Below are 22,195 nucleotides of genomic sequence, written 5' to 3'. Positions count from 1 at the left end.
TTATCCCTGCTGTATGTAATAACTTGACAGATGTCCTAATAGACTTGAACCTTTTTATTAGAAATGTTATGTTGAAGTTAGAATTTCGTAACATCAATACTGATTATGTTAACATTTTTAGAAAACCTAGCTTATATACTCCAAATAACCATCCTTTGGTCGAAGCCTTTTATAAATTGGTAGAAGAAGAGGTATATAAGATTTATAATTTTGAAAGACCCAGGAATGCTCATGTTAAAAATATGAACAATTTAAGTTTTAAACAGAGGAATGCACTGAGAAGGTTGCAAGAAGACACTTCTATAGTCATTAGACCAGCAGATAAGGGTGGTCCTATAGTTATTATGGACACTGAGTGGTATAATACATCTATGAAAAACATGCTAGATGATGATAAATACTATACCATTATTAATCGTGGAGATGTGACTATGATACAATGTAGTATTTATAATATGTTGGAGGACTTAGTTAAAAGTTCAGTTATTGATGAAGAGCTGTCTGCTTTTTTATTGGTAGAATACCCCATGATACCATCCATACAAGGGCTCCCTAAGATTCATAAGGATGAAGTGCAACCACCCATGAGGCCCATTGTCTCTGGTCGAAGCTGGAGCACTGAGCCATTTTCAATTTACATTGAGAAATGTTACATGCAGTACTTGAGTTAAACCCTTGTGCGTTAAGGGATACCAAGCAATTCCTGACTGACTTCTTTGATTTCAGAGTACATTTTCAGATAGATGACAGCATCTATTTTGCTACTTTAGATGTACAATCCCTCTTCACTATTATTCCAAGTAGGTATTAATGCTGTGAAGAGATATTTGTCTGTACACAGTGAATATAATCATGTTAAAATAGACTTAATATCTTTATTCCTGGAGGTGGTTCTTGAAAATAATGTTTTTATTTTTGACCAGATACTTTATTTACAGCGTGATGGCATGGCTATGGGCACTTCTTGTGTCAATAGCTACGCCAACATGTTTTTTGCACAATGGGAGGAAGAGGAATTGTTCGTGAAAGATACGTTCCAATGGTGTATACCTTTTTATCTCCGTTTCGTGGATGATATTTTCTTTTTATGGGTTGGTGATGATCTTAGCTTAAGATCTTTTGTTGGAGTAATATGACTGAGTGTTTGAAGTTCACCTTGAATTATTCCACAGAGAGGATAGAGTATTTGGACATCTTTGTTGAAAGACAAATTGATGGACATATAAATACAGGTGTATTTAGGAAGGGATATCAAAGAAATACATTGTTACATAGGAGAAGCATGCACCCCCAATATACCTTCAGGAGTATTATTAGGGGACAAGGCATGCGAGATTCATGTTTGAATGCATCAGAAGAAGGTTTTCAGGATGAATTAAATACATTAGAGGGAAGATTGGTAGACCGAGGATATAGGAGAACTGAAGTACATGAAGGGCTGAGTAGAATCAATGATTTGAGACAAGATAGAGCCACTCCTTATTTTTCACATAATGCAGTACATTCAGTTTTGGGTTCTACTCCTACTATACTTTCTGGAATTGAGGTGCCAATGTTTTTTACTACAGATAACAATGTGTTTTTTGATGCCATTAATAAACACTGGGACATCCTTACTACTGATCCAGTTATACATGACATAGTGGGAGATAGACCGAAATGTAGGTTTAAGAATAAACCAAATCTTAAAAGACTATTGTGCCATCCTAAAGTCAAATGTATTCAATCGGAAGAGCAATTATCAGGAACTTTTCCCTGTGGACAATGCAATTTTTGTGCATATATTGACTCGAGCAGTAGCTTTGTACATCCAGGTATAGGAAAACAGTTTATTTTTTCATTATGTGCTAATTGTAATACTGCTCATGTGGTCTATTTAGCCATCTGTAATTCCTGTGGGTCATTCTATGTAGGCAAGACCAATAGGTTTTTAAGAAACAGAATAAGGGAACATCTTTATGCCATTAGGATTAATTTACATACTAATGCCCTGGCAAAACATGTGATGAGCTGTGGTAATGAACATCAGTTCAGATTTTTAGTGATAGATGCCATGCCACCTAGTGTACGGGAAGGAGATATTCGAAATGCCATAGAGAAGAGAGAAACCTGTTGGATTATGAGATTGAGGGCTGATAGAGGTTGTTTGTCTTTCGGCTTTTCCTGGTTAGGGGTCGCCACAGCGGAGCTCCGGTCCGCTAATGATTGGCAGTAGAGTTTCACGAACGCGGAGGTGCCAGCTCGACGTTCAACCTTCAGCGAAGGCATGCCCATTTACGCATGTCTTTTGAATGCCCATCCAACCACAGGGAGGACATGCAGACTCCACACAGAAGGCACTCCCCGCACTCTAGCCGAGAATCGAACGGGAGAACCTCTTGCTGTGAGGCAACAATGCTACCGCTGCACCACCGCGGATAGTTGAGGACTGATAGAGGTAATGACCTTAATGAAAGGGCCTCTCTGAAACCCATAATTAAATCCAGGAGAAAAACTTTTAAAAAGTAATATACATATATATATATATATATATTTATTTTAAATTGTAATGTTATTTAGTAACAATCACCTTCTGTATTGTCTTTATTGTCACTAGGACTATATTATTTAAATGTTCTAGTATATTTATTGTATTTAGTAGCTAGTTATTATGTTGTTTTTACTGGTGACAGTCACAGCAGGTTTTTATTATATAAATGCTATAATATATTTAGCCTAGTATTTTTACTGCAAATGACTTTCTAATATGTAGTAGGTTGCTATTAAATAGAATCTTTAAATTTATTGTAATAATGTGTATGCAAATAATTTATTAGGTATTGCAGAACGATATATTTTTAAATCATTAGATTTTTAATTGAATGACCTTAATGATTGGTTATCTCATAGTATCTAAGTACTCTTAATGTTTTATGCACGTATATGGCCTGAAGAAGCGGAATGTGAAGGGGCTAACCTGGTGCACGAATAAAGACGTTTTTTATTATATATCAGTACTGTTGATACTGGAGGTCATTTATAACTGTGGTTGTTTCTGCTGCCTAACTTGTTTCTACTGAATCTAAAAGATGTTTACTTGCACATTCCTGTAGAGGAGTCACACAGATGCTTTCTACATTTCAGAGCAGGTGTGAGTCACTTTCAATTTTCTGCACTGCCATTTGGCTTGGCTACATCTCCCAGGGTTTTCACAAAGTGTTTAGCTCGACTTCCGCAGGGCAAGAGGGGTGCAAATTTACCATTACCTAGACAACTGTCTAATACAAGCTACAAGTCTATCAAAGCTCCTCAGGGATCTGTCCTTTACTCAGAATTTCTTCACCTCCCTGAGGTTCACCATAAATCTACACAAATCCAACAGAGCCATCCACCAGGATAGTTTTCCTGGGGGCTGTTCTGATTTGTTACTCAACAGGCCATTTTCCCACCAGACAAGGTTTCCTTCCTGACTCAGTTCATTATGCAGAGATAATGCCTCTCAGTCAGGAAGTTCCTTTGAGCATTAGGCTACATGGCATCTTAAATCCTCATGGGTACTCTGGGCAGGCTGCACATGAGAAAACTCCAGTAGTACCTCAAGAATGTGTTGTGCCAGCACTCACAGTCCCTGGTGACCGAAGTTCAGGTTCACTCCCCAGGGACAAGCACTAACCACAGATGCCTCAGAGATGTCCTGGGAGGCTCATTTCAAACACCTTGAATGCCAAGGGAAACAGGAAATTCAGGTCAGAGACAAATACATAAACTGGAAAAACATTATGGCCGTGCAAAAGGGCCTGGTAGCTTTCAAGGAAAAATGGAAAACAGAGGTCTTGCTAGTCAAAACAGACAACACCACAGTTATGTGGTACATAAACAAGTGGGGGGGGGGGTACTCACTTTTACTCTCTATGTTAACTAGCTATGCCAGTTTGGGAGACCGCTCACTCTCTGGGGTTACACCTTCTGGCAAAATATCTTCCAGTTGTTCAAAGCACTCTAACAGATCACCTCAGCAGGAACTTGATGGATCCCCATGAATGCCATCTGCATCGAGAAACATTTCTCAGCATAGTCCAGAAATGGGGAATCTCACAGATAGACACTTTTGCCACCCAAGAAAATGCTCAACTAAAAAGATTCTGCTTCAAGAGCAAACTGCTCTCAGCCAGGAAGACAGATGCTGTCTCCTTCCTTTGGACCCACCTTTTCATTTATGTGTTCCTTCCTTTGCCTCGTCATCCTCTGGTTCTTCTAAAAATAATAGAAGAGGGCCAAAGGGTCATCCTCATAGCCCCAGACTGGCCCAAGCAGCACTAGTATCCTCTGATATTCATTATAACCAATGAAAAGGCATGGCAGTTATCTCAGAGAGTGAACTTTCTAACTCAGGACAGGAGGAGGGTTGTGCACCCCAATCTGCAGTCACTCAGAATCTCAGCCTGGATAATCCCACAGCATCCAGCATTAAGGCTGCCCTAAGCAAACAAGTTCTAGACATTCTTAAAGAGGCCAGAAGGCCTGCTACTAGGAGATCATACTCAACCAAGTGGAAAAGATTCTCTCAACAACAACACCAACCGATATGGAGAGACAGAATAATATAATATGACAAACCAGCATCCCAAGAAAAATAGTATAAAATGTATTAATCTCTAGCACCTCGGCACAGCAATGCCTTCACTGGTGTAAAAAATCAACACCAAATCACATCTTTTATACAGTCAAAAAAACACTCAGCACATTTCTCCGATTCTCTGTCTGGTGCCAGTAGTAAGGCCTCAATCCTGCTTTAGCCAAGATCTCTGTCATTTTAGATTACCTGGCTAGCCTAGATAACAAAGGCCTATCCTATTCTTCTATAAAAATTCATGCCTCTGCCATTTCAGCCCACATCCCTGCTCCTTCTCCTGTCTTTTTACACGCCCTACTAAGACAATTCCTTATGTGAGTGATCCACATCTGGCCTCCCAGGAGGCAACCCACCCCTCCGTGGAACCTCAGTTTTATTCTGAAAAAAATCACCCTGCCTCCCTTTGAACCGGCAACTTCTGCTGACTTCAGGATTCTAACTTGAAAGACTGCCTTTTTTCTGGCTATCACCTCAGCAAGACAGGTCTCTGAGTTGCAGGCTGTCATGGCCATGAAGCCATTTCTCATCTTCCACCCAGACAGAGTCTCCCTCAGGACTAACCCATCATTTATCTCCAAGGTGGGTGATCATGGACACATCCTTGAATCAAGCCATACACCTGCCCACCTTCTTCCCCAATCCTCGGGACCCAGGAGAAGGAATCCTTCATTCCTTGAATCTACATAGACAACTACGCTACCATCTTGACAAAATTAAATCTTTCAGAAAGTCAGACCAACTATTTGTATCCTTTGCCACTCAAACAGACTATTTCCCAGTGGATTCTGTCACTGTATCTCCTTTTGTTTCAGCCATTATGGCAAAAGGCCACCTGAAGCTGTCAGGAGTCACTTTACTAGGGCTGCTGGTACCTCTGCTGCCTTCCTGAAAGGAGTCCTTACCAAGGACATTCTGGAAGCTGCTGTCATCTCAGCATACCTTTTCCAAACACAACCACTTATCAGCTTTTTCCAGATCCAGAGCAGTATTTGCCACTGCCATTCTGCAGGACATTCTCTCCTCTCTCTAATCTTCCTTCCACCCTCATGTCAGCTTTGGGAATCCTCCCACAGGTGATGACTGCACCAGTGAAACATGAAGACAATAGTACAGTTGTGTACACTTACCATAAATGTAGGTGTTCTAGCGTATTCCCTGTTGCAGTCTTCTTTCTCTTCCTCCTGCCTCCTTTTGCCCGCAGTGGTAGACTGCTTCTAATATCTTCCCAAACCAAGGGGAACCCCTGTTTTCTGCCCCTTTTTTTGCTAAGGTTCTGTGTCTTACATCCTTGCTTTTATTGTCCATCCTGGGGGCTCCTACTTTCAGTGGGTAAGAAAAACCTGATATCATGATGTCGGCTGGCTTCATATATACCCAGGCATACTGATGTCAGATAGGACGTTCGCCAGCCGAAGGAGGAGAGAGATTTTTATTGTGGTAGTCGGGCTGGCAAATGGCTTTCATGACAGGAAATCCCACTAGTATTCACTAGTAATCCCAACAGTGAATACACTCAAACATCTACATTTATAGTAAGTGTACACAACTGTGCTTTCCCACAGTTCCCATTTTTTCCTATGTAATTTGCACCTAAACTTTTCTAAAGATCCCAGTTCCAGTTGTTTTTATCTCTGTGACTATATTCACTACTTCTAGTAAAGTTGGTTTGGCCTTTGATTTCCGTTTTCTAGTAATTGCTTTTTTGGCAGCCACCCTAATTAGACTCCGCAAGACCTTACTATGTCTAGGCAATTCCGATTCTATATCATAGCCCAAAAAATCATTTCCTGTCTACCTGAGGAAAAATTATTTGGAGTCTACTTGTGGTATAAAAATACCTATGTAAACACTTCCAGGCAAAGGTCCTAAATCTTCTAGACTTTGTTGCATATTTGGCAGACATACATATACCTCCCTTGTTCTTTCTTTCTGAATTTGCTTATCCAGTCTTTCTTTCCAATCCTTTCTAACCTCCTCTGATTGATTCTTATAGTTCTAATGCACTATTTTATATGATGTCCTAATTATTCCTTTTTTAACAGCAGCTTCTGTTGCAGGTTCTACTAAAAACTCTACCAGTGCTGGTCTTTTGCTTATGATCCCTCTATTTCTTTTTCTTTGCCTGTACTCTGATATCAATCCTTGATAGGGAAGGTAATCTCTATCCTGCAGTCCAAATAAATTCTTGGCCTCTTCCCATTCTATTACCTTTCTCTATTTAGTTATTTGCTCCCAATATCGTGATTCTTTTACCAGTTTTCTCCAATAAATTCCAGCCCCTCTTGCCTATTGTCTGTATCCATAATTGTGGTCATTTCTATCGGCATAATCTCCGTTCTCCATTTCTGTGTTGGCTTGATTCAAATACTGAAGCATTTTGAAGCTTATTAGCAATGGAAAAAGAATTAAAAAGTCATATTTGAAGGGGAACGTGTAAGCTTGACTGTCTGATTTTAGTTTTTAGTACTGTATACAACAAAAAAAGACTTTTATGATTTTACCAACATTCAGTGCAGAAAGATTAAGTGCACCATGCATGAGGATCACACAGTTTGTATTACTTGGCATTGATATGTGTGCTTCTCTTGCAATAAAATTACTCCTTGTTAAAATAGAATAAAAATTATGTTAGTAGTATATGATACAATACAAAAGAAGAAGTTCTGTGTATGTGATGCAAGGAGTCAGTATTATGTGTGTGTGTGTAATAAAGTGGGTAAGATGACTCAAATTTATACTCCATTAAGAAAATGGCAGTTGTCTCACTTAGTGCAAAGGAAAAGTGTTTTGTAAAGATGCAGAAAAAGTAACTGAACTTGAACAAAATATTCCCCAGACATTGTGTCACCGTGTTGTGTCTTATGCTTTTCTACCTAAAATCAAAAGCTGTCTTTATAAGATAGAAAATGCAAGGCTGACATAAAATGGAGAATGGTCTGTACCCATATCGCACCACTGATAAAGAAGGGCACATTTGTGGCTGTTTGTATATGTGGTGACTTCAAAGCTGCAGTCTACCCATTAGTAAAGATTAAGCGGTGCCTCATGTCAGGAATGGAAGGCATTTTTGTATTCCCAACAGGGGGTAATTAATTATTACAAATTAACATAGGAGGGATGAATGTGGAAACAAAAATAGAAATTATTTCTAAGACGTTCATAGCAATAAATATGCATGAAGAGTTGTTTTAACATAACCGTCTGATTTTGGGTGTAGATTTGCACCTGCTATGGATAGCTGCCAGTGGAAAAGATGTTTTTAGGAATTCCAAATAATTCCAGCCAAGTCATTATCCAACTAATGGGGAGGGTAACGAAGAGCACTGAGGTAACTTACAGTGAGCTCTAGACAAGCTAAAACAGAATAGACGTATAGCAGAAAGGTGTGTGAATTTCTCAGGAATTTGCTTATTGTGAGTATTACACTGACTGACTCCAATGGTCTGAATAAGCTGCAAGATATGCTGGAAGCTTCACTATGGGTGCCCATACCTCAGAATGTTCACTACTGAGATTATGTTAAGATAGATAAACTTCCACTATCAGCTGCAACTAAGCTTCTTGACAACAATGCACCCTTTACACACATTGATTCAGAATGGTACAGAGTAAAATGAATGCAGGACTCTGCTTACCCCTTCAGATAGTTAAAACAATTAATTACAATGCCATGTGATGCTTCTTCTTATGGAACTGATGCTGTTCTGTTGCACATTCAGAAAGACATGCAGTATTTGCTTCAAGTTTCATTAATGCTGTTATTAGAACCTAATAATGCATGCCCATCAACTATACCCAGCAACCCATCCCTTTAGCTTACAAGACCAGCTTGTACCCATAGACAAGTATACACCTAAGAGTAAAACCTCATATTTTTATATATAAGACATGGAATTTGTAGTAAACACGTGTTGTTTCATCACTGACAACCTCTGGGATTTTTGTATGATAGACCTACTACAACCTTCACCCTTTTGGCCAACAAGCCTGTTTAACTGCACACTATGCTGAAACTACAAACACTGCATTCTTCCACACACCCTCAGAGTTAAAATGGAGTGTAAGCAGCTTTTAGCTGGATTCACACTTCTGAGTCCTTGTCCATATTGCCTGTACTTCTGGGCCTTCCCCAGGGGACAGTCCTGTGGCATGATTTATCCAATTCCATACTCATAGCATGAACAGGACAGTGCCATCTTCTCATTCCTGTCCATTGCCAATTGGCTCTTCCTGTGATCAGGATGCTGTCAAATCTGGGTCATTAGGCCTCAGTCGGGGGGGGGGGGTGTTCTGTGTACCATGAACCTGGTTTGCGTTTGTTTCAAGATTGGTAACAAAAGCTGAACATAACTAAACCTTGATGCATACAAAGGACTTTAGCCTGAGCTAAGTAGAAAGGAAATTCTTCCAACATTTATATGGAAGAAGGGAACAGAAAACTTAGACTAATTACTGAAGATGCCTGCCAAGTGTTAAAATGCAAATTCAGAACCTACGTAAGCAACTCTCCATAAACATTACTCATTAAACACACCAAGACAGTGTAGTTATACTTACTTTGCAGTCCTTTCAGAAATGCAGTGCTCCTTACCACAGCTGTTGAATATTCAACATGTTAAAACATTTGTGAATTAGAATGGCATTGAGCCTTTTGTCTATAGCTAACCCTGGAATGGAATGGACTAAAGTTTTGTGTAAATGATCAGTGAATCTTTCAAGGAGATGAGCCTGTGTGGTAAGCCATTGCAAAACATGAACGTTAATTTCTTTTTTGCTTATTGTGGTGCCATGCACACAACAACCAAGATTACGCCAGCAATGGTATTCTGAACAGATACATGCATTCCAGAAGAGATGTATTGAAACTAGATTTAAATCAATATCAGTATACAAATTACTGGTAACTGAAATGTTCTTGCACAGATCAAAATGTGATGACTACAGAGGATCGAACTGGCAAATGTTAGAAGAGCTAAATAGTTTCACGAACTGTCCGAAAAGGTATGCTGTTGATGCTGATCATGGTTCCCATAAAAGACAAGACGGATAGCTGTGGAAGAACCACCTGATACACAAGATGTCAGAGAAATAATGACCGCCACCACCCATCCTTTGTTGGCAGCCTACAGAATCCTACGCTCAAGGTGGATGCATGAACAGACCTACAACAGAAGGATGATAGATGACTAAGTGCAGCTCTAAAGGAAGATAACCAACTGGTTTCACACTGACATAAGGAAGAAAGTCCTGAAGTTTGACCAAGGCCAGTTCCGGGGGGGGGGGGTTACCACATGAGCTTCCATTTTGAAAAGGATAGCAGACTAGATTTAATGAGAGAAGGATGGATGAACAAAGTCAAAAAGCACCATGAAAAACAAAGACACTAGTGATGCATAATCTCTAGTAGCGAATACTGGGAAAGGACCCACATATTAAAGCACTGCACAAGCTTTGTGGCCAAACAGACCCTCTGATGAGTACCCAATAAAATAAGATCAAGGGGGTCAGTTTTTAAGGGTAGAATATGTTTTTTTGATTACATACAGCACAAATGCTAGTGAAAAAAAAAGGAACCGTGAAAATTATTCCTGCTGTTAGCAAGTAATAATAGGTAATAGGGCAGTTCTATATCATAAAGGAATTCAGACATTACTAATGTTAATATGATGTTGCATTGGGTTCAGGGCCATTAGTTTATTCACAATAATGCCAACCCAGATAATACTTTGTGCATTTAAGAAAACAGTTTTAAATGTATAATATTTAAGTAATGACTTGCAGTTTACATAATGTTATTCTCTTTTCCCAGATTGGAGTGTTGCATATGTGGTAGCGAGCTCATATATAGCAGTATTTTACTCTACCTGTCCCCCAGAAGTTGTGTTTCAGAATTACTGGGAGAATTGTTTGCATAGACTCCTAATTAGACTCAACAGTGCAAATATCAGTATCACTGCTGATGGTTTTGTATTAACAAAAGCAAAGTCAGCTGTCAACCATACTGCATTATACAAATAATACATTGTGTATTTCTGTCTAATTCTGTCTGCAAGGGATGTGTGTGTGTGTGTTGGGGGGGGGGTTAGGTGCCATTTCTTGACCCTCCAATCCCCCTGTTAGCACAAGCTTGTTGGTTGGAGAGTAGCGGCAGCTGTAGCTACTCCTTACAGACATCATTAAATGAAAGTGCAGTTTGGTGGTACCACGTGCTGTGATAAAAAAAAAAAAAAAATTGATAGTTACTGTCTGTAATTGAAAGAATGAATAGTTATTGACAGTTTTTTGAAGGTAGTCACTTTATACTCCATGACAGCCATCACTGAAACGCATCAACATTTTTTCAGGAAGACAGGGCATTGCTATTAGGACCAATACAAACTTCACTCAATCTTTTTAAGTTACACTGTCGAGACCAAGGGGTCTCAGTATTAAGGGGTTAATATAATAATTTATATTAATAATTAATAATATAGTAAAACATTGGCACATGTGTTCACATGTATATATGCCCAATAGTTGTGCATTGTTTTGAGAGCAGCTGCTGTAACAAATGCACCGACTTATAACCCTAGCCTTCTTGCATGTATTAATGTTTACTTTTCAGCGTTCGTTGGGGAAATGCACAAATCTTGGTTGGTTAGTTCTTTGGCTGAATACCACAAAATCCACCAAGAAAAACACTGGAGAAACTGAGAAAGTTCTTTTTTACTGTAGTTAAAATTTAATGTTCGCTATTCGTCCCAAAGACTTCGTCAGAAATGATAAAATACACTTCCAAATCACTTTTAAACCATTCAGAAAACATTTGACCAATCAGATCATCTCATTAACAAATCAATTACATACATAAAAACATATAAAGGCATGCTCCAAAAAATGTACAACTCAGTGTCCACACAGTAAACACAGTTTAAAACACAAGGGCATTCACCCCTGTATATTCACTTTAGTAATTTTACTATTTTTTAAGAAACATTTTATGTTCACCATATCATTCAGGCCAGGGGGTAAATAAGAAGCAAGTTTAATCTGCCATTCTGCCTCTCTTTGTTCAACATAATTTCTAAAATCCCCTCCCCTAAGGTCATGCTTAACAACTTCTACTATAGAAAAAGTAAATTTCTTCCAGTTAGAACATGTCAAAGAATGCTCAAAAAGGGCATTATTTCTACTTTTGTTTTTTATAGCATACAAGTGCTCTAATACCCATTTTCTTAGACTCCTGGTAGACATGCCAACATAAGAACTTGGGCATGTTGAACACATCACAAGATACACTATCCTTGTTGTACCACAGCTCAATTGTACCACAGCTCAATTTTCCAGGGATGGTTATAGTAAACTGTAGATGTTCCAGGAACACAAAGAGACCCTCAGAAATAAATCTGCATGCCCTGCACCCTGAACATTTGAACATACCCCCAGTTTCACCAGAAGTAAGGGTTGGCCCAAAGTTATTATTTCCTAACAAATGTTTAACATTTTGACTTTTTCTTGTAAACAAAATGGGGGCGTTCTCCAAGAACTTTAAATAAATCTGCATTACCTGTAACTACTTTCCAATTCTCACTAATAATCTGACGGATGTAATTACTGTCTACATTCATATCCAAACAAAATCTGGGACCTTCTGCCCCTCCCTCTCTTATATGTGTGCCACTAGGTACTACATTCTGAGCTTTTTTAACAAAAGCTCTTAACAGAATAGGAGGAAAATCTGTCTGTCTCCTATGAATGACCTCTTGAGCCATATTTTCAAGCAGGTCTCCAGGGTAACCTCTTTCTAGAAACAACTTTTTTATGAGGTTAATTTCCTTCAAAAAAACAGAATCTTCCACTATCATTTGAGATACTCAAATGAACTGTCATCTAGGAATATTTTTTCTCATAAAGTAAGGGTGGCAACTCTTAAAATGGACAATCTTACAATGAATTATACTCAAAAACACATTCTTATTAGTGTCCATTGTTAAGTTAACATCCAAAAAGGAAACTTTGTTGCCTATTTCCCCCACCACGAACTTTAAAAATGCGGTACTAGCACTTAAAAGCTCCACAAACTCATTAACATTAAAGTTGTCCTTATAAACTATAAAAAATAAATCATCTGCAAATTTTTATAAAAGATAATTTGCTCTGAATAATCAATGTGTGGCAGTATTTCCATGGCCCACCAGCCTAATACCAAATTTGCATAGGTTGAACCAACAGTGGCCCCCATGGCCACCCCTTGTAGTTGTTTATAAAATTGCTTGTTAAACAAAAAGAACTGCTTGTGTGTTGCTTTTCTCTTTTCCTACTTGTGTGCTGCTTTTCTCTTTTTATTGTTTGGCTGAACAGTTGGTTGCTGGTTTTTCGTTGGTTTAGTGACAGTGGGTGCTGTGATGCACATTGAGATACCAAAGTCTCATCTTCCTTATCTTCAATTTCTTGAAATGATCGTATGGTATTACAAGCTTTCTCTGGTGGACTGTGGATATTGTTTTCACCGGATTATCTACCATGTTTCTACAATGTCCCTCAATCATTAGAACAGTGATATAACTAATATGCATGTTTACTGGTATGTCGCTTTAATACGTCAGTTAACCATGGAACTGAAGAACACATTAAATTCATGTGCCCATTTTGTTTTCATTAGTCTATTGTCTGCTGTCTGATGTCACATTAAATTGTAATCACATTGTTACAGTGACATTGCTTGAATAATCAGCATAGCATACAAGTTTAAGTAAGACTACGATCAACACTAATACTAATTAATACGTATGTTCAAAGCACTGACTCTGTATATTTCTTTATTTTTTGCTAAAACTCTAAAATGAAACTTTGTGAAGTCAAATGCTTGTTTTGCAGCCAGCTTCAAATAGTTTTCTGTTGCAGTAAACAGCAATGTTTCCAGACTATTCCTCACATTTAGGAAATCACATTGTAGCGGAACTCTGTAGCAGTAAAACTGTGGCTTACTGTACGCTTCTCACATGCCTAGTTACTTGAGCTTCACTGCGCACTTAGCTTTCTTTGGTATTATAATACAGAGAGGAGCATAATTGGCTGCTTGCTATCCACAGTGGCAGAGCATCAGAGAATGACAGTTGTGAGGTAAAGATGCATTAGGCTCTCACTATAATACATAATATGCAACTTATATTATTGTAACTTATGAAATAAAATGCAATATTTCAATATATTTCATAATTTCAGTATTTGTTAAATCAAGCTTAATAGCCTATTTATGCCTTCAAAAAGCTTGCTGTCTGTAAGTCTAGAGCCATAAATCCGGTTACCTACCAAAACATCATCCAGTTGTTTCATGAAAGTCATTAAACTACTGGTGTACCTTATTCTAGCTGGCAATGCATTAAAACTTGGAAGCCTCACAAACCTATTGGTTCTGGTGTCAATCACCTGAGGCGTTATTTCCACTCCAAGTTCACAGCCAGTCTATCGTTACATACACACTTGTACAACACAAATCTCTTCTTATCAACTTGTAATTAACATAAAATAAAGAACGTCTTACTAATATGTTCAAATAGCTCAAAACCGTTAGTTGAACAATCTGCCTTGTATAGCAATTCTGGAAGCTTTCTCACCATCTCATTGAGTCATGTTATTAGAACAAAACACAGCAAGATGGTCAATATGAGACCTCACCATTGACTTATAGAGAGGAATTACGGTACACATACCTCTCCATACAGTTGATCAGACAAAGACTTTTATTACTCAATAACATCTCCTAATAACAGCTCATAGATAAGATACTTGACTGTTAATTGACATTTTCTGTGCTAATTACATTTTATGGTTCACACAGTACTTGAGGTAAATAAGAGTTAATATGCAACAAAACCAGTTAATTAGTTAAGATGATTTCCTGCTTAAATGTATAATTAGCCTACCTGTTCTAACAGGGCAGGCATGCCTCATCACATCTCTAATGAGCAGCTTTTATTGTACTAGGTGTATAATATATTGTGAGCAGTCTGTTTGTTTACATGTTGGTATATGTTGCATGAAGTATGCTTTTACTTTTCAACAAGTTTTATTACTATCAATGTACAATTGCTCAATATCTTTATTAGCAAATGTTACTTATAAGAATTCCCACTAGTTTTATTTTTTTTATATAAATGTGTGAATTTGCCCTGGTTTTGCTGTTTTAACCTGTGTCTATGCTAAGATTATATTCTTTCTAAAAGTATTCACTGTTTTTGCTTATTGTTCATGCCATGACTGACAGTGGTCCTTGGACCAGTTTATGTACCAGTTTAACAGGATAAAGAAAAAAATATATATATACACAAATAAGTAAAATAAACAGTTAATGCAAGGTTGGGGTCTGTATCTATTCCTGACTGGATTTTTTCCTCCTCTGCTGGTAATATTAAGTCAGACATATTGTGATTTCTGAACTGACATATATCTTTCTCCAGTTTTCTTTTCCTTTGTACATTAACAAAACCTGGATTAAATAGTCAGATGAGGAGTCAGCTGTGAAAAGTAAAACCAGAGACCTCTACCTTTCTTCATTAAGATCTTCTTTTCTGACATGAAGATTTGCTTTTTCTTATTTGCTTCTATAGTTCACTGTTTTCGTCTTATTTCAGTTTTACGTGTGCTGTTGACAAAAAATTCACTCAGTGAAATGGCACAACACTTTACTCATCCTTCCAAAGCTCCAAATTCGGTTCATTACTATTCAGTATATTTATAAATGATATTTCCTCTATTATATTCCATGCTTCCTTAGTCCAATGTGCAGGTGACGCCATCTTAATCTATGCAGCCTCTTCCATACAGGAATTACAACGCAAAGCATAATGGTCTTTCTCTTCAATGGAGTCATGGCTAAACTATTACCAGCTGCTACTGAATCAAAAAAAAAAAAAAACAAAAAAAAACAAATGTAATTGTATTCATTCCTAAGAGACCCACAGAAATCCAATGACTATTTTCCATTAGATCAGCCAGTAATACTAAAATTGAACTGGTCACCCATTCAATATAACAAGGCATCATTATTGATGAAAACATAAAATCTTAATGCATCGAGTAAGTCTTTCTTCTCTGACATTGGTGAAAAAACAGCCTCTGCTTACATACTTCTCATCCTCCTGTATGCAGCTCCCATTTTTAGAAACCTATAAACTACCCAACTAACCCAACAGAAATCAAACAATGTTATAACAGATTGCTAAATTTGCTACTATCGCATCAAATCAATCACGTCACTGCGCAGCCCTTAAATAACTCATATGGCTAGAACTGTCACATCACTTTGCTTCTGCAAAATTAATAGTTGCTCATAACCTGCTATACCAACCAGATAAATGCAATTCCCTAAAAAGTTCTCTCATATAGTACTGTCCCAACGTGTTTTGGCCTAGTTCATAATAGCTTACTGACCAGAGTCCCTGTTAATAAATGAATCATTCTTGAGGGTGAATCTCAGTTGAAAATGAAAACCTAGTTGTCGATTGACCAACAAGAACAAGAACAACAACAAGAACTAGTGTCTCTACTGCCGGTTAAAAAGGCATATTTGTACGTGTACAAAGTACTGCCATTTAGTACAACAGTCTATCAGTGTGGCAAGGTAAATGTTCTTTTATTAAAGAAAACTTTCTTCAAAACTAGTCACTGACTGATTTATACTTCTTTCAGCAAACCCTTGCTTCCTCGTTGTACAGTTGGATTTCTGGACCAGAAAAAAATTACCTTTGGAATCAGCACTTCATGTATCCTTCCCATCGATGTTACCATTTAATTGCCCAACACTTCCTGTCAGGTGCTCTGCTGATCCTGGAACATTCTCAGCTGCATTGTTACATGTGTGAATTATTAGGAAACATGGGTGCTTTGCCATAACACAAACTCAAAAATATGTGTTCTTCTGAGGATAGTTTGTCCTGTAAAAGTTCTCTTATGTGTGAATGACCAAAAATGTAAGCAAAAATATATATATAATAATAATCAGATGTGAAATTCCTAATAAACTGAACTGTCAAAAATGAAAATGATGAATTTAATCATAGGTAAGCAGATGAAAAACACAAAGCCACACGCAAAAACATTTTGAATGCAGAAGGGGATGGCTCTGTGCTTCACATGTAATTATGCTCTCCTGGAAGCTATATATCAAAATAAACGCATGCTCCAGTGAAAAGTAGTTTCCCTAAGCTGGTTGCATTACTGTGCTGACACTAAAATGTGTTGACAAGGAGCCTGAGGGCTTTTAGCACAAGCTGTGGACCCATGCACAAAGATTGCAGGAGCTTAGATTGACTGATGCATTTCTAAAGCAAAAAGACACAAACAATCTGACCAGAAGCTATAAAGTCACCTTGACATTCATGGAAATTGATGTACATGCATGTATAATTTGTGTAGTTTCAGCACAGATGCATACTGGGATTATTAACCCTCTTAGCTATTGGAAAAATAAAACAGAAATGCTTGCTAAAACTGAATTGTTCTGTGCGTCTAAAGGTCAAATCATACAAAAGAATGGAATATGAGCAAAGATCATTACAAGTGTATAACAGTAACCCTTTTATCATGTTGCAGGTCCTGCTTGAATTATATGTCACCTTTTAATGAATCATCATCCTCAAATGGATGGTTTTGTTGTTTTTTCGTTCAGGATCTCAGTGTGAGCTTTAGTTCAGCTGCTGTTGGTTGGTTAGTTACTTCCGAATTTTTATCTCTGTGTTTTACAGCAGTTTTGTTTACAGCACTGATTCTGAAACAAAAGAAACACAACAGTACGACATTTTCTTTTATTTTACCTGGAACTTAAGTAACAGCTGTTGCTCTCATCTGTGCCACTGTTTACTGATACGGTCCTTTACATGAATTTTAATTGTTCATAATGGTGTATTAATTTATTGGACTTCATTTGGATAGTCTGGGCAGATGGATAACACTAAGCTTCATTGAGTTACAACTGGATGAGGCTATGACCAGATGATCACAAGCATTTGTGACTTTGTTAGGTCTTAAAAATAGGATTTTTTTGTAGGAGCACACAACTGTGCAATACTGTATGGGAGACTTCACTCTTCATAATCACCTTACTTATATGTGAACTCAATGTTCTCAGCACTACTGAGAAAAACTAAAATGTTAAAATTCCTTGAATCATTGCTGATACTGGAATAGAAGCCACGTCAGCAGAGATTTCTTGTGGCAAACATCACTCGAGTTGCAAGTCAACCATTTGGGAGGGTAAGTTGTAAAACTGAATCGAGGTTACTCAACCACTAGTAGTGGATATACTGGTTTAACCACCATTTTAGCATACCTGCCAGCCTCTTAGGACAAGGAATATGGACAACACCAAAAATAATGTGGGGGGGGGGGGTGACAAAGGCCCAAAATCAGGGACAGAATTTAGATATTAGTTTTATAGTTGCTTGAATGGCAGGTTTTGAATTAGCATGGATTCTGAAACTCAAATATATGTCATTATTTAGAGACTTCAGTTTTCAACAATTTTCCAAAAAACACAGATTTTCTGAGGAGCAGAACAAAAATATAATGAAGAAATCTAGACATTGTCTGAAAATCTGGACAGCTGAGATGTATGCATTTTAGAAACATTCAGATTAAGGGTGGTTATAGCAACTTGGCAGAAAGACATATATTTTGTTTGTGGCATTCAGGGTATAAAATATTTATAAACATGAATGTAAAGCAGGGGTTACTATTCAGATGTTTCCTAGGAATGTTTCCTCCCATATGCCAAATGATATTGTGCTGCACTGTTGAGTGGCAGTGCTAAACCTACACTTATAGCAATCTACTGAGGTCCATCAATGTATATTGATGTAATGGACACACTCTTAGAAGAAGGACTATCAGGATTAGCTACAGATCAGGTTATTATTTGTGATGATACAAATTTGACAGCTTTGAAGTTTGAAATTGCTAAGAGCTTATAGATCATAATGGAAATGTAGAAATAATTTAAATTAACTGTGGTTATTAGAAATTTTAGACACAATACTGTAATCCTATGAACATTGTTTACTGAAATTCCCCTGTATTCTTACCCCCTGAGCCACTACATCTTGGGTGTAAGAAAAAATAATCCCCCAACTTTGAACATTCTGTTCCCTAAATTTTGTGTTTCAGAATTCCTAAATTCAGACAACTGTGCACATTTCTGTAATGCAACAGCATCAGTGTTTGATAGAGAGCTTCTTCTGTCTGCATCTGCTAATCCATGTATTGCTGTGTAGTCTAAGCTGATGTCCTGAAATGTATTGATTTGTGTTGAATACTGTGTCATTTTTTGGTGATGTTTTTGTGCAGTCTTACTATAACCTATAAGAACCTGATTGGTCCAAAATAAACAAATTACATCTTTCAGGAGGTAAGAACAAGCGAAACTTACTTCCAACACCACAAACTTGTTGGTGGAGTTAATGGAATTAATCCTGGAAAATAATTTCATTTGTTTCAACAGTCATTTCTACAGGCAAAAATCAGGTGTTGCAATGGGGGCGGCCTGTGCCACAGTTTATGCAAACATAGTGTTGCATAAATGAGAAAACACATACATTTTTGGCACAGAGTGGGCACAGTACATCAAGCATTATGTCAGATTTCTTGACGATATTTGTCTTGTATGGAGTGGTACTAGGGCAAATATGGAGGAATTTTTTCATTACATCAACAGCACTACTTCTTTTCTAACCTTTACACACTCATTGAGTTTTGACAGCTTGAATTATTTGGATGTGCACTTGGTTAAAGATAAAGTTAACAATAGGTTCATATCAAGTGTGTTTAGGAAGCCCACCTATTCAAATGCTTTTTTGCATTTTAAAAGTAACCACCCTGAATATCAAAAAATAGGCATAGTCAAGGGGCAGTTTATCCGTGCCTCCAGAATGTGCAACACAAAGCAGGTGTTTATGGAGGAAATCAGGTTCCTAAAAGAAAGATTCTTTGAAAGAGGGTATCCTAGCCTTCTTGTTGAAGAGCTAGCGACAGAGATTATTAGGGGGCAGGGAAACAAAATATCCACCTCTCCTAGACACTACGGGCACATCAATATGCCAAGTGGGCAGTAGCCTGCAGAATAAGGAACAAAAAGGATACATCCATACTTTTAGTATTGATTATGAGGTTGTGGAAAACAGTGTAAAGAGATACTGGCTGATCCTAAGACTAGACGATAGGTTGGGTAATATGATTCCAGAGTTTCCTAGATTCATTAGACGTAGGGATACCAATTTAAAAGAAATGCTAGAGATGAATCAGAACAAACCAATGGCAAGTAGTGATAATAAAAAAGAAGGCACATACAAATGTGGAATGTGCAAGCAATGCCCGGCTATATTCAATGGACATAGGTTATATTTACCATCAAGAAAATTCTTATATCAACCAAGGGGCCATTATAATTGCAATGCCAAATTTATTGTTTATTTAGGTTTATGTACTAGATGTAAATGTTTCTACATAGGAAAGACTGAAAGAACCCTCAGAAGACGTATTTATGAGCATCAGTGTGATATAATTAAGAAAAAGGAAACTAATGCTTTTTATAGACATTCCCTTTTTTTGTCCCAACATGGAAATTAAATTCATTATTTTAGAACAGCTAAGATTGGATGAAAGGGGGGGGGGGACTGGGGGTCTCTTTTAGAATACAAAGAGTTACTATGGCAGCTAAGACTAGATGCAGGAAGGCGACCAGGGCTCATTGACGCTTGCAGCATCAGCAGCGTCCTGAGGTTAAGGAAGGCTAAATTATGAATTTTCGGTTTTCCAATGTCTGCAGGGTTTACATACAGAAATAAAAATTTTGCTGAATAAACAGCACATTTAAACATTTTTAACATACTAGTATGTGTATAGTATTGGCTTTTGAATATTGTTTTAACATTGCATAGTTTTAATATTGCATATTTTTAACACTGTATATTTTTATGGCAATCTGTGTGTATACCAACAATTGATTATTAAGTTTATGCATATACTTTGTTGGACATTGCAGTGAGTTGTGCTTAATAATGGTCTGCCTGCAAGCAGGTTTTGTACTGGCAAGTAATTTGAAGGGTTAATTAGACCTTCTCTTTTACTAATTGAATTATTGGTCAAGTTTTGACTATGTATATAAAGAACAACCAGCTTGATTTTATTGTATCTTGAAAAAGCTCAGCATCAGGCTGAGCAAAAGCGCTTGAGGAGAATTTTGTTTGTTATTAAAGCAAGAAAGTTTTATGTAAGTTGCAGCCTTTCATGTTCTGCCTTGCGGAAGAAGGAATATCAGCATTTCATCAACTTTTCATTTTGGGCTTCCAGAGCCAGCTTCCAGGTTGTGGATCTGCTTTGCTTTATTGGTGTCTTTCAGGAGGTGATGATGAAGATAGCCAAATGACAGATTATTGGCACATGCATACATACAAACTAATACACTGCACCTTATCTGCCATTAAGACTTTCAGAGAACATAATGCTTTTTTAAGTGCTGTAAAGCAGTAAAATTAATCTGACTCATTTTGCAGCTACAAAGGAGAAAGCTCTTCATCATACTATGCACAAGAGGGAGGCAAAAAGTTGAGAAGTATGGTAAATGGAATATGCAGTATTTACTACTCCAGTAATATATGCTGGTGTTGATAGATTCAGTGTGGCTCCCAATTGAAATGACGATACTTGAAATCCCTAGTGCCAACATGCCAGAAAAAAAAAAATCAAAAACACAGGAGAAGACTGAATCTCAAAGATCACTCTTCCCCTTAAAATCTAAAACCCTCTACACACTTCAAACTTATGTATACCAATTCTGAGATCACCATACCTTGGAGAAAAGGGAATATTCCAAGAAATTATATCGCAGGCTTAGCATAAGTAAGTCCCATCTTTTGGCCATTCAGTCTCGGTATTTCGAGACTTACTCTATCAGGTCCTGACATTTCAAGTGGTTACTTTCAATAGACATAACAGGGTAATTGTTGCACTTTTTGTTTAGAGGATTTCATTAAACTATTGAAAAAACAAAACTGACTAAATATCCAAACTCAGTTTGAAGAATTTGTAATAATGATATTAAAATAATCTAGGTCTTTCGGCTTTTCCCGGTTAGGGGTCGCCACAGCGGAACTCCGGTCCGCTAATGATTGGCAGTAGATTTTTACGTGCTGGCTTGCTGAGCCTAATGCACAACCTTCAACGAAGGAATGCCCATTTACGCATGTTGCCACACAGAAGACGCTCTTATTGAGAATCGAACAGGCAGTGTCGAATATTAGATGGAAAAGGAGTTAAACATGCATAAGAATGGCCAGCTGTTTGATGCAATAACAAAGTTTTAGAATGAAATCATGGCAATATGAATTCAAGCATTTGGCTCTTAAGTATGGAAATCAGTGTTTGAAATATAACATAGCAGGCAGCTTCTGAGAGGAGTATTACAGAATCCTTGGGTACATCAAATGCAGTCAAAACATGGGCAGCAATTTGGCTCTTTTAGTGTCAAACTCCCTGCAGAATAACAGACGCAATTTAAAATTCCTGTTGGTAAAGATTAGATTGTATCTGCCAAAATGATATGACACAGTC

The 22,195-nt window shown here is 37.6% G+C and overlaps 1 protein-coding gene across 4 annotated transcripts in view; it reads left to right on the top strand.

Annotated features, from left to right (window-relative positions):
• The window catches only part of ARHGEF10 (Rho guanine nucleotide exchange factor 10), a 2,254,368-nt gene that overhangs the window by 1,915,916 nt on the left and 316,257 nt on the right, over positions 1 to 22,195 (top strand). The window lies entirely within an intron of this gene.

This window comes from Protopterus annectens, chromosome 1.part1, assembly GCF_019279795.1.
Source record: "Protopterus annectens isolate FY-2018-M chromosome 1.part1, PAN1.0, whole genome shotgun sequence".
Taxonomy (NCBI): domain Eukaryota; kingdom Metazoa; phylum Chordata; order Ceratodontiformes; family Protopteridae; genus Protopterus; species Protopterus annectens.
This window is presented reverse-complemented; position numbering and strand designations above follow the sequence as displayed.